A 14,121-nucleotide genomic window follows, 5' to 3' on the forward strand; every position below is an offset into this window, starting at 1 on the left:
TTCTGGACTTCTTCAGTGGATGTCTAGACCCCGCTTGGGTTGGATGAAGATATCGGAGCCAGGACCGATCGGTGATACCTGGATGGTGAAGACAAGGTAGGAAGATCTTCAGGGGATTAGTGTTAGGTTTATTTAAGGGGGGTTTGGGTTAGATTAGGGGTATGTGGGTGGTGGGTTGTAATGTTGGGGGGGGGGGTATTGTATGTTTTTTTTTTACAGGCAAAAGAGCTGAACTTCTTGGGGCATGCCCCGCAAAGGGCCCTGTTCAGGGCTGGTAAGGTAAAAGAGCTTGTAACTTTTTTAATTTAGAATAGGGTAGGGAATTTTTTATTTTGGGGGGCTTTGTTATTTTATTAGGGGGCTTAGAGTAGGTGTAATTAGTTTAAAATTGTTGTAATATTTTTCTTATGTTTGTAAATATTTTTTTATTTTCTGTAACTTAGTTCTTTTTTATTTTTTGTACTTTAGCTAGTTTATTTAATTGTATTTATTTGTAGCAATTGTGTTTATTTAATTTATTGATAGTGTAGTGTTAGGTTAATTGTAGGTAATTGTAGGTAGTTTATTTAATTATTTTATTGATAGGGTAGTGTTAGGTTTAATTATATCTTAGGTTAGGATTTATTTTACAGGTAATTTTGTAAATATTTTAACTAGGTAACTATTAAATAGTTCTTAACTATTTAATAGCTATTGTACCTAGTTAAAATAAATACCAAGTTGCCTGTAAAATAAATATTAATCCTAAAATAGCTATAATATAATTATAATTTATATTGTAGCTATATTAGGGTTTATTTTACAGTTAAGTATTTAGCTTTAAATAGGATTAATTTATTTAATAAGAGTTAATTTATTTCGTTAGATGTAAATTATATTTAAGTTAGGGGGGTGTTAGGGTTAGGGTTAGACTTAGCTTTAGGGGTTAATACATTTATTAGAATAGCGGTGAGCTCCGATCGGAAGATTAGGGGTTAATAATTGAAGTTAAGTGTCGGCGATGTTAGGGAGGGCAGATTAGGGGTTAATACTATTTATTATAGGGTTAGTGAGGCGGATTAGGGCTTAATAACTTTATTATAGTAGCGCTCAGGTCCGCTCGGCAGATTAGGGGTTAATAAGTGTAGGCAGGTGTCGGCGACGTTGAGGGGGGCAGATTAGGGGTTAATAAATATAACATAGGGGTCGGCGGTGTTAGGGGCAGCAGATTAGGGGTACATAGGGATAACGTAGGTGGCGGCGCTTTGCGGTCGGAAGATTAGGGGTTAATTATTTTAAGTAGCTGGCGGCGATGTTGTGGGGGGCAGATTAGGGGTTAATAAATGTAATATAGGGGTCGGCGGGGGTTAGGGGCAGCAGATTAGGGGTACATAAGTATAACGTAGGTGGCGGTCGGCAGATTAGGGGTTAAAATTTTTAATCGAGTGGCGGCGATGTGGGGGGAGCTCGGTTTAGGGGTACATAGGTAGTTTATGGGTGTTAGTGTACTTTAGGGTACAGTAGTTAAGAGCTTTACAAACCGGCGTTAGCCAGAAAGCTCTTAACTACTGACTTTTTTCTGCGGCTGGAGTTTTGTCGTTAGAGCTCTAACGCTCACTTCAGAAACGACTCTAAATACCGGAGTTAGGAAGATCCCATTGAAAAGATAGGATACGCAAATGGCGTAGGGGGATCTGCGGTATGGAAAAGTCGCGGCTGAAAAGTGAGCGTTAGACCCTTACCTACACGACTCTAAATACCGGCGGTAGCCTAAAACCAGCGTTAGGAGCCTCTAACGCTGGTTTTCACGGCTACCGCCGAACTCTAAATCTAGGCCATGGTGTGAGGTTTGTTCATTGAGTGGGTCCGTAAGTACCTTGTACATTTGTGTTATGGAGGTTCCCCTTGCTCTGTTCTAAGTAAAAGTTTGTTAATACTATGTGTCTGATAAGAGATTTCTTTGTGCTGAGTCAAAGTGTGAAGGTAATGCCTCATCTGTAGGTAGGCAAAATGGTGCGTGTGCGGAAGATCAAATTGTAATTGAAGGTTTATTAATTATTTGACCCTAGAGTCTAATCCATTTGAGGCCTGTACAACTGTTAGTCTAATCCATTTATGGCCTGTGCAACTGGGGACCGTATTTCCATGTAAAGGGAGGTATTTGGAAAGCTGATGTTTGAATTTGAGTTTTCTACATATTTTTCTCCAGGCCTGGACTGGATATTTCATCAAAGGGTAATTGCTGATGTATTTATTGGTCTGAGCTGTTGTCATGTGTGGGGGTGCTCTAAGGGACCAAGGGACCACCACCTGTTCCTCCAGCTCAGGTAAAGTAAAGTGCTGTCTTCCAGTTAGCCAATCCTGAACATATTTAATCTGAGCTGCCCAGCTATACCATTCAAGATTTGGTACCACTAGACCTCCTGAATCTGTTGATGCCATCATTCTGTTAGAGTGAATTTTATGTTTTTTGTCAGCCCATATGAATGAAAACATTGCTTTGTTTAGAAGTTTTAGATTGGCTTTACGAATAATCTCTGGTATCATTTGGAATATATATAAGTATATATAAGAGTTTGGGGAACTATTCATTTTAATGAGGCCCACTCTCCCCAACATTGTAGTGGGCAATTTTTCCATCTCAGCATAAGATCCAATAATTCCTTAATTAGGGGTTGATAGTTAAGAGGGTACCAGTCCCTTGAGTTTTGTGCTAATCTGATAAGTAAAGGAGTGGGAAATGATTTTAAATTGACAGGGCAGTGTTCGTGACGCTGAATGGGTGTGTAGCCAAACAAGTTCCGTTTTATCCATGTTAATTTTGTAGCTTGAAAATTGACCAAAGTGGGAGATAATTTGCATGATTTTGGGAATGTTTGTATTTGGGTTTTGGATAAATAATTCAAATTGGATATATAAGAAACTGCGCCTGGAATCTAATCTTAAAGCTCCTTTACAGGTAATCTTCCCTATAATTACCGTATAAAATTACAAAGTGATAAAACAATATGGAGTAAAGGAGCGCTGTGAGCTAAATAAGATAGTCTGGAGACCTCTATACAATTTTATCAAACGTACATTTATTTTAAAATATGATTAAAAAGTATAATGCATTGGTATATATTAGGGACGTCTCCCTGAAATTAAAATAAACAATTTTGTGTTATATAAAAACAATACAATGTATAGTGTTTTGAGTGATCTTTCTAAATAATTCCACCTTTCTAATTTTATTAGCCTATTCCACCTTAATAATATGGTGCCGCAGTTGTAGTGGCTTTTTTCTCAGTCTTTCAATCACAAAGTAACAATGTCTCTCTTCATGATTCTATAAATTGTAATTATGTAAGTCACTTGTCTTTACAATGTCTTTTGATGTTTTCTATAATTTGTAGACTTGGCTGTAATATAGATAGTTTTGTTTATGTATAAGGATGGGCTTACCGGGTCTTCTGACACATCTGTGTCTGATGGAATTAAGATGGTTCTTACCGGTGTATGTTTTCTGCCTTCCCTCTTTGCATAAAGTAAGTTTCTTTGGTATCAAAACCTGAACCACGCTCTTCGGTATCGAAACCTGGACCACGCTCCTGCGTGTATGGGTTTCTTTTATGCTGCCGGCTTGAAGCAACTTTTACCCCTGCAGTCTGGGTTCTTTGTTTCCCGGGCAGCCTCCTGAGACAGGTATTCGCGATGCACGCCTCCAACGCGTGTATGGGAACTCTGACTTGAATTCACAAACGGCCGTTTGTCTTAAACTTTCTTTCCCTCTGCTTCTTTCAAAGTGGGGTAAGTTTAATGGGTGTCCAGTTCTTTGTAGTGTAGAGAACGTCTACGCGTTTCGCCAGTAGGCTTTATCAAGACGGATGATGTTGGTTGTTACACCGGCATTTTAAAAAGCCCTCCTTTCATTTCTATTGGTTGATAGGTATTCTGTTCTGATAGGTGTCTTTTAGAAAGGTGGATTTCTCTGATTTCTTTAAGGTGGAATCTTTTTGCTTCTTTCTTTGTTACTTTATAAGAGCTTTAGATATCCCCTGTTTGCAACTTTGTATAAGGTGGAATGTTTTTACTTTTTCTTTTGTTAATCTATATAAACTTTCTATATCTGATATATTTGGCTTTTTTAACAATATTCAAATTCTGGAATTCTCATCATATGGTGGAATTATCAGCCTTCTATTTTATATCGTGATTATAAATAACTATATTCGTTTCTATTATACTAAACTTCTTTTTATATATATGTGAAAGAATTACCGATCTGTTTTAAACGGATATTTCACTTCTAATTTATTATTCTTTGTATGAATTTCAACATATATGAGTTTTTAAACATAGTTATTTAGTTTTTGTATTATTGATCTGTGTAGCATATTATTTTTTATTATTGCATATATGTTTATATAGTTCTATATTTCTCCACTTTTTCATAATATATTTTTATTTTCTTATCAATTTATTTAGCTCTTTATCGATGACTTCTCATTCATAAAGTTTAGAATATTTCAGAGATTTGGAGACTTTTTTGTTAAAAAAGTTTGATCTATAGTGTACTGTATTTTCATGTATTCTACTAATGGATTTTAGTTTATGACAAGAGAAACGGGGATAAATCTAATTCTGAGTTTAATCCCGCAGGGTAGAGGGTTTGCATGTTGTAAATTAGCTCTGCTTCTGTTCTTAGCAGTTTTTCTTCAAAATTACCCCCTCTCCATTCGGGTTTGAGCTTTTTTATGCCCCAAAAAGTGAAATTTTTCAGATTATTATTATGTACTTCCCTAAAGTGGGTGTAAAGGTGTGTTTCTAGGTTTCCTCTGTGTATGCATGATAAATGCTCGCGTATGCGTTCCCTTAGGGTCCTGGTGGTCTCCCCTATATATTGTAGATTACATGTGCATTGTATAATGTAGATGACACCCTTATCCTGACATCTTATGGTTTCTTTTATGTGATGTATTAAACCATTTTTATTGGATTTAATGTTCTTACGTTTGCTACTGAATTTGCAAGACCTACAGCCAAAACAGGGGTAGAAACCGGCTAGTTTATTGCCTAGTAAATCTTTTTCTAATATGGAATTCGTTTTAAACTGTCTGAACTCACTGGGAGCTAGTATTTTTTTGAAATTTTTTGCTTTTTTGAAAATTATTTTTGGATTATCTGTCATTTTTTCGCCTATGAGAGGATCTGTTTGGACTAGATGCCAGGGTTTTTTCAATATTTTTTGTAAAGTGTAGTGATCACAATTGTAATCAGTTATTAGTGCAATATTGAATTTATCCTCCTTTTCTTCTTTATTGTCCATTTTATCAGAGTTTGTATTTTTATATGTAAGTAGACTTTTTCTCTCTTTTTGATCTACTTGTTCCTTTGCCTTTCTTATTGTCTCTATATTGTATCCTCTGTCAGTGAATTTTTTCTCAAGTATCTCAGTTTGTTCTAGATAATCTGATGTTTTCGTGCAATTACGCTTTATCCTGAGATACTGACCTTTGGGGATATTTTCCTTCCATTTATTTAAATGGCAGCTATTGAAATGTATTAGATTGTTTGCGTCTACTTTTTTGAAATGTGTTTTAGTGATTATTTCTTTTTCTATAATTTCAATATCCAGATCTAGGAATGTTATTTTTTCTTTACTGGTGATATATGTGAAATTAATTCCTATATCATTATTGTTCATATCTAAAATGAATTTGTTTAACTCTATAGATGTCCCCTTCCATACAAAGATGATGTCATCAATGTACCTCTTATAGAGCACGAGATTTGCGCCGAGCTCATGTTGGGATATAAATTCTTCTTCCCATTTTCCCAAGAATAAATTTGCATAGCTCGGCGCAAATCTCGTGCCCATATCGGTTCCTCTTGTTTGAATATAGAATTTTTTGTTAAAAGAAAAATAATTCTGATTCAAAATAAAATTAACACCTTTAATTATAAATTCTTTTTGTTCTTGATTTAGTGTTTTATCCCTAGTCATGTACATTTCTGCTGCTTTTGTGCCTAGATGATGTTGAATGCTTGTGTATAAAGATGAAACATCACACGTGCCCATCAGATAGTTTTCTTTCCATTCTAGATTATTAAGAAGTTGTAATATGTCCGTGGTGTCTTTAAGGTAGGAAGGTAGAGTTTTTACATATTTTTGCAGGAAATTGTCGATGTATTGTGATAGGTTTGCAGTTATGGACCCTATTCCAGATATTATAGGCCTACCAGGTGGGTTTGTGAGATCTTTATGTAGTTTTGGCAGGTAATAGAACACAGGTATTTTTGGGTATTTGGGACAGAGAAACTCAAATTCTTTTTTATGAATTATATTCTTACTCTGGGCTTCTTTTAGTAAATTTGTTAGTTTATTTTGAAACTTTTTTGTTGGATCCATTTTAATTTCTTGATAGGTATCTATATCCCCGAGGAGTCTATTGGCCTCATTGATGTAACTTGTTGTGTCTAAAAGAACTATGCCTCCTCCCTTATCCGCAGCCTTAATTGTCAGTTCTTTGTCTTTTTGTAGGTTTTGTATTATTGTATTTTCTTTTTTAGACAGATTTCTTGGTCTATATTTATTGTCTTTTAATTTTGCAATATCATTTTGTACCAATTTTTCAAAAAGCTCGAGGTTTCTCCCTTTTTCATTAGTTGGGTAGAATTTTGATTTCAATTTGAAATTTGTATGTTTTATTTCTGGGGTTATTGTTTCTGTGGTTATTGTGGTTATTCTGTTTGAAGTTAGTTGTCTTTCTATTGGATTTTTTGCAAAAAACCTTTTTAAGGTTAGTTTTCGAACAAATTGACTGATATGTATATGTGTGTTGAATTTATTCATTTTGGCTGTAGGGGCGAAGCTTAGACCTAATTGTAACACTTTTTCCTCATCTTTTGTCAGTGTTTTACTGCTCAAATTAAAAATCCCTATTGTGGTGTTTACTTTGTTTTCTTGACATTTTTCTGTTGTTGTTGATCTCCCTCCTCTTGTTCCTCTCTGTTTCTTTTTCTTAATGGTGGTGCTTTTAGTGCCAATTGATTTTGTGGTGTCTCTTGTTTTTTTGGGGTTAACCCTAAAAAATGTTCTTCATTTGTTGGGGTGTTCTGATCAACTTTTAAATTCTCAAATTTGTTATGTGTTTCTAATTCATAATTGTGATTAGTATTTTCTCTTAGTGTTTTTTTATCATATGTGTGATTTTTAAAATTATCCTTGTGATTTCCTCTGTGAAAATTTTCTCTTACGTGATTGTCATTTCTATAGTGGTTGTTATTTCTATAGTGATAATTATAATAATTTCTATAGTTGTTGTGCTCATTTTCCCTGTCTTCCCCTCTATATGTGTTTCTTTCTTTTTGTCTATGGTTATCTCCATATTGTGTGTAGTTTCTGTTTTGTGTGTCGAACCTTCTATCATAATTGTGATGATTTCTATATTCTCTTGATTGATAGTTGTTACGTGGGTGATTCCAATAGTTATAGTTATTCCTTTCTCTATCATAATACTGTCTTTCATTGGACCTTATTTCATATCTATAGTCTTTATAATTCATGTTTTTTCTGTCTTCATAGTTTCTTTGTGTATAGTTTGAATTTTGTTTTCTATATGTTTGCTGCTTACTGGTATTAGGTGTATCAATATCTATAGGGTCATGATTTTGTCCTGTTGCCATATCTTCTGTTTGTATTTCACACTCTAATTCTTGGTAATCTTCCTCATCTCTTTTGTATTTTCTCCATTTTGTCTCTAATATATCTTTATTTAGTTTATTTAAATTAAAAATAATTTCTTTCTGTCTACTTTTAAATTCTTTGTCATCTTTCACTTCAGCTAATTCATTTTTAATTGCTGTAATATTCTCACTTAGTTGCTCTAGGGATTCTTCCCTAGATCGTTTCAGAATATCTAATAAAGTTTGGGTAGTATCTTTCAATGCTGTATCCCATTCTAGTTGGAATTCACTTTTTAGCTCAAAAGTACATTTCTTTTTTAATCTGAGGCCTCTTGGTGCCCACTTGTTTGCTATGTATTTGTTAAGAAAATTTAATTCTATTTTTTGTTTGAGTTCGCTCGTCATGTTTTTCTCTAGTTTGGACATTTTTGTGTTAATGTCTATGGGTTCTATCTCACTTATATTGGATTCATTCTCAGTGATTTCTTTCAATATTTGTTCTCTCCAAGTAAATATATCATTCTCCATTACCAGGCTGCTGTCACTTATGCTTAATTAAATAAGCTAAGGAAGTGTAATAGTTCAAATTGGATATATAAGAAACTGCGCCTGGAATCTAATCTTAAAGCTCCTTTACAGGTAATCTTCCCTATAATTATCGTATAAAATTACAAAGTGATAAAACAATATGGAGTAAAGGAGCGCTGTGAGCTAAATAAGATAGTCTGGAGACCTCTATACAATTTTATCAAACGTACATTTATTTTAAAATATGATTAAAAAGTATAATGCATTGGTATATATTAGGGACGTCTCCCTGAAATTAAAATAAACAATTTTGTGTTATATAAAAACAATACAATGTATAGTGTTTTGAGTGATCTTTCTAAATAATTCCACCTTTCTAATTTTATTAGCCTATTCCACCTTAATAATATGGTGCCGCAGTTGTAGTGGCTTTTTTCTCAGTCTTTCAATCACAAAGTAACAATGTCTCTCTTCATGATTCTATAAATTGTAATTATGTAAGTCACTTGTCTTTACAATGTCTTTTGATGTTTTCTATAATTTGTAGACTTGGCTGTAATATAGATAGTTTTGTTTATGTATAAGGATGGGCTTACCGGGTCTTCTGACACATCTGTGTCTGATGGAATTAAGATGGTTCTTACCGGTGTATGTTTTCTGCCTTCCCTCTTTGCATAAAGTAAGTTTCTTTGGTATCAAAACCTGAACCACGCTCTTCGGTATCGAAACCTGGACCACGCTCCTGCGTGTATGGGTTTCTTTTATGCTGCCGGCTTGAAGCAACTTTTACCCCTGCAGTCTGGGTTCTTTGTTTCCCGGGCAGCCTCCTGAGACAGGTATTCGCGATGCACGCCTCCAACGCGTGAATGGGAACTCGGACTTGAATTCACAAACGGCCGTTTGTCTTAAACTTTCTTTCCCTCTGCTTCTTTCAAAGTGGGGTAAGTTTAATGGGTGTCCAGTTCTTTGTAGTGTAGAGAACGTCTACGCGTTTCGCCAGTAGGCTTTATCAAGACGGATGATGTTGGTTGTTACACCGGCATTTTAAAAAGCCCTCCTTTCATTTCTATTGGTTGATAGGTATTCTGTTCTGATAGGTGTCTTTTAGAAAGGTGGATTTCTCTGATTTCTTTAAGGTGGAATCTTTTTGCTTCTTTCTTTGTTACTTTATAAGAGCTTTAGATATCCCCTGTTTGCAACTTTGTATAAGGTGGAATGTTTTTACTTTTTCTTTTGTTAATCTATATAAACTTTCTATATCTGATATATTTGGCTTTTTTAACAATATTCAAATTCTGGAATTCTCATCATATGGTGGAATTATCAGCCTTCTATTTTATATCGTGATTATAAATAACTATATTCGTTTCTATTATACTAAACTTCTTTTTATATATATGTGAAAGAATTAACGATCTGTTTTAAACGGATATTTCACTTCTAATTTATTATTCTTTGTATGAATTTCAACATATATGAGTTTTTAAACATAGTTATTCAGTTTTTTTATTATTTTTATTAAAGTTTGATCTATAGTGTACTGTATTTTCATGTATTCTACTAATGGATTTTAGTTTATGACAGAGGAAACCTAGAAACACACCTTTACACCCACTTTAGGGAAGTACATAATAATAATCTGAAAAATTTCACTTTTTGGGGCATAAAAAAGCTCAAACCCGAATGGAGAGGGGGTAATTTTGAAGAAAAACTGCTAAGAACAGAAGCAGAGCTAATTTACAACATGCAAACCCTCTACCCTGCGGGATTAAACTCAGAATTAGATTTATCCCCGTTTCTCTTGTCATAAACTAAAATCCATTAGTAGAATACATGAAAATACAGTACACTATAGATCAAACTTTTTTAACAAAAAAGTCTCCAAATCTCTGAAATATTCTAAACTTTATGAATGAGAAGTCATCGATAAAGAGCTAAATAAATTGATAAGAAAATAAAAATATATTATGAAAAAGTGGAGAAATATAGAACTATATAAACATATATGCAATAATAAAAAATAATATGCTACACAGATCAATAATAAAAAAACTAAATAACTATGTTTAAAAACTCATATATGTTGAAATTCATACAAAGAATAATAAATTAGAAGTGAAATATCCGTTTAAAACAGATCGTTAATTCTTTCACATATATATAAAAAGAAGTTTAGTATAATAGAAACGAATATAGTTATTTATAATCACGATATAAAATAGAAGGCTGATAATTCCACCATATGATGAGAATTCCAGAATTTGAATATTGTTAAAAAAGCCAAATATATCAGATATAGAAAGTTTATATAGATTAACAAAAGAAAAAGTAAAAACATTCCACCTTATACAAAGTTGCAAACAGGGGATATCTAAAGCTCTTATAAAGTAACAAAGAAAGAAGCAAAAAGATTCCACCTTAAAGAAATCAGAGAAATCCACCTTTCTAAAAGACACCTATCAGAACAGAATACCTATCAACCAATAGAAATGAAAGGAGGGCTTTTTAAAATGCCGGTGTAACAACCAACATCATCCGTCTTGATAAAGCCTACTGGCGAAACGCGTAGACGTTCTCTACACTACAAAGAACTGGACACCCATTAAACTTACCCCACTTTGAAAAAAGCAGAGGGAAAGAAAGTTTAAGACAAACGGCCGTTTGTGAATTCAAGTCCGAGTTCCCATACACGCGTTGGAGGCGTGCATCGCGAATACCTGTCTCAGGAGGCTGCCCGGGAAACAAAGAACCCAGACTGCAGGGGTAAAAGTTGCTTCAAGCCGGCAGCATAAAAGAAACCCATACACGCAGGAGCGTGGTCCAGGTTTCGATACCGAAGAGCGTGGTTCAGGTTTTGATACCAAAGAAACTTACTTTATGCAAAGAGGGAAGGCAGAAAACATACACCGGTAAGAACCATCTTAATTCCATCAGACACAGATGTGTCAGAAGACCCGGTAAGCCCATCCTTATACATAAACAAAACTATCTATATTACAGCCAAGTCTACAAATTATAGAAAACATCAAAAGACATTGTAAAGACAAGTGACTTACATAATTACAATTTATAGAATCATGAAGAGAGACATTGTTACTTTGTGATTGAAAGACTGAGAAAAAAGCCACTACAACTGCGGCACCATATTATTAAGGTGGAATAGGCTAATAAAATTAGAAAGGTGGAATTATTTAGAAAGATCACTCAAAACACTATACATTGTATTGTTTTTATATAACACAAAATTGTTTATTTTAATTTCAGGGAGACGTCCCTAATATATACCAATGCATTATACTTTTTAATCATATTTTAAAATAAATGTACGTTTGATAAAATTGTATAGAGGTCTCCAGACTATCTTATTTAGCTCACAGTGCTCCTTTACTCCATATTGTTTTATCATTTTGGATAAATAATATCATGTCATCCGCAAAAAGCGACAAATGACATTTTACCCCTCCAACACTTAAGCCCCTGTCTCTTCATGGATTCTAATGGCTAGTGGCTCAATGGAAAGATTGAACAGGTAACGGAGACAGTGGACAACCCGGTCTTGTTCCCTTCTCCAAGGGAAACAATGGGGATGGAGCCCCATTTATCAGGATCGAGGCTTGTGGATTTTTGTATATATGTCTGATGGTGTGCGCAAAGAGGCCCTCGATTCCAAATTGGTCTAAGGTGTAAAAAAGGTGGTCCCACAAGAACCTGTCAAAGGCTTTCTCCACGTCCACCAACAGCGCACACGATTCTGCTGTGTCCTTTCTTTTTCCCCCTCCCCCTTGTTTGTTCCAAAAGTGAGTCAGGATGAATTGTAATTTTTGTATGTTTGTCACAGAAGTTCTCCCTTTTACAAAACCAATTTGGTCCTTATGTACTAGAGTAGGTAAAGCAAGTGCTAGTCTGTGAGCTAGTATTTTTGTTAAGAGTTTGTAATCCGAATTCATTAGTGATATTGGCCGATATGATTGAGGGAGAAGTGGATCCCTACCTGACTTGAGAATGACACAGACGTGGATCTTTGTGAATTGTGTGTTGATCTCTGTGTCTCCCGTCATTATTCCATTGTATAACTCTGTGAGGATTTGTGCTAGTTCAATTTGCAATATAGGTGTTATAAGTGAGTTTAACATTTGTAAATGATCCTGTGATATTTTGGGGAGGGCCATAGATTGCCAAAATGTCTGCTTTTGAGTGTCATCTATTCCCTGTCCCTTATAGAGTCCCTCGTAGTAGAGTCTGAAAGCTTTTTTCATCTCTGCTGTCGTCTGGATAGTGTCATTTACTTTGATTGCTTTGATGCATCTGTTGGGTTTGGAAAGTTTGGTGAGTCTGGCTAGAAATTTTCCCGTTTTGTTACCTAACTGGTAATATTTTGCCTGCAGTGCAGTCATGGTCCTAACTGTGTCCTGCTGGATTGATATGTCTCTCATTGTTTTGGTCTCTGTGTACTTACTTTTGGTGATGCAGTTTGGGATTCGCAAGTAACTATTCCTGGCATTAATCAATTGGCAACAACAACCATACACTAAGATAGTGAAACAGAAAGAGCGCTCTGTAAATGCAAAGGGTGTTAATGGAAAAATAGAATGATAAGGCAATTTCAGATGAACCTCATACATACAATGCTAATGTATGGAAAAATATGATGATAAGGCAACTTCAGATGAACCTCAAACATACAATGCAAATGATTACACAGTACAAATGAATGAACATACACCACAAATGATTATTCCAGACACAACAAAAGGATATGTTAGCTTCAGGAAATCTTTACATCAGACAGGAGTGTATGAGACAGGTGTTGCAGCTTCCCATAAGACACAGCACTGGAGGCTGGATATCACTAATGCAGGTTGAAAAAGCCATCTCTCCTGCAGCTGGTGTATGCAGCATGGCGTGAAGACGGTGGGCGGGGCCTAACGCGTCAGAGGCTCTGACGAAGTAGGAAGACGTCCTACAAAACGCGTTAGGCCCCGCCCACCGTCTTCACGCCACGCCGCATACACCAGCTGCAGGAGAGCCGGCTTTTTCAACCTGGTAGTCTGGTGCAGTATGGGCTTTTGGCGTTTCATTTAGTGACTAATTTTATTCATGAACTTTTTAATACTGTGAACTTTCTTCTAACAACTGTGGTAATCGCACATTTGATCGCTGAGGACTGTTCGTGTGCTGGAACTTTATCACGCTTGGATTGAGCATTTGATTGCTTTTTATTTCTGGGATTGCACATACCTCATATGTTTGAGGGTTGAGAGTGTGAGTGTTTAATCGTCATATGTTTTAATAAAATTCTTTGTGGTTTAACAGTCTGCATTTAGAGGGATTAATCAATTGGCATAACAGATTTTCTTCTCTCAGTCTTTTCTTTTTAGAAATGCCTGCGACATATGAAGTGATAACCCCCCCCCCCCCATCACTGCCTTACTCGCTTCCCAAAATAACAAAACATTATCCCTATTATCTATATTAAAGGAGGAGTATGCAGTCCATTCCCCTTTTAGGAATCGCTGAAAATTAAGGTCACCCTATAGATAAGTTGGGAAGGACCATGTCCTGTGTGCTTCTCTTTGTGAATTGAGGGCCAATTTGAGACTAATAGGGGCATGTCACCACATCAATTTGTGTGTCTGCAATGTTTGGGTTAAGTGTGCCAGATGTCAGAAAGAGGTCTATATGAGACAAGGTGTCTTTCGCAGGAGTGTATTCTCTAGATTCTGGGTGTCTGTCTCGCCAAATGTTTGCTAGAGCCAGTGAGCTTTTGAATTTAGTTAGGATTAGGGATTCCCTTCTCGCATTGGTGTAAGGTTTGTTGGAGTGTGCGGTTGCATTGGGGTTCTTTAATCTGTGAGCTGAAGTCTGTGGAGCAATATTATAGTAACCCCCCAGAATGATTGATGAGTCTGTGAACTGAAGTACTTTGGTGCTGAAAGATGTCCAGAA

This window comes from Bombina bombina, chromosome 12 (genome assembly GCF_027579735.1).
Source record: "Bombina bombina isolate aBomBom1 chromosome 12, aBomBom1.pri, whole genome shotgun sequence".
In the NCBI taxonomy this organism is placed as follows: Eukaryota; Metazoa; Chordata; class Amphibia; order Anura; family Bombinatoridae; genus Bombina; species Bombina bombina.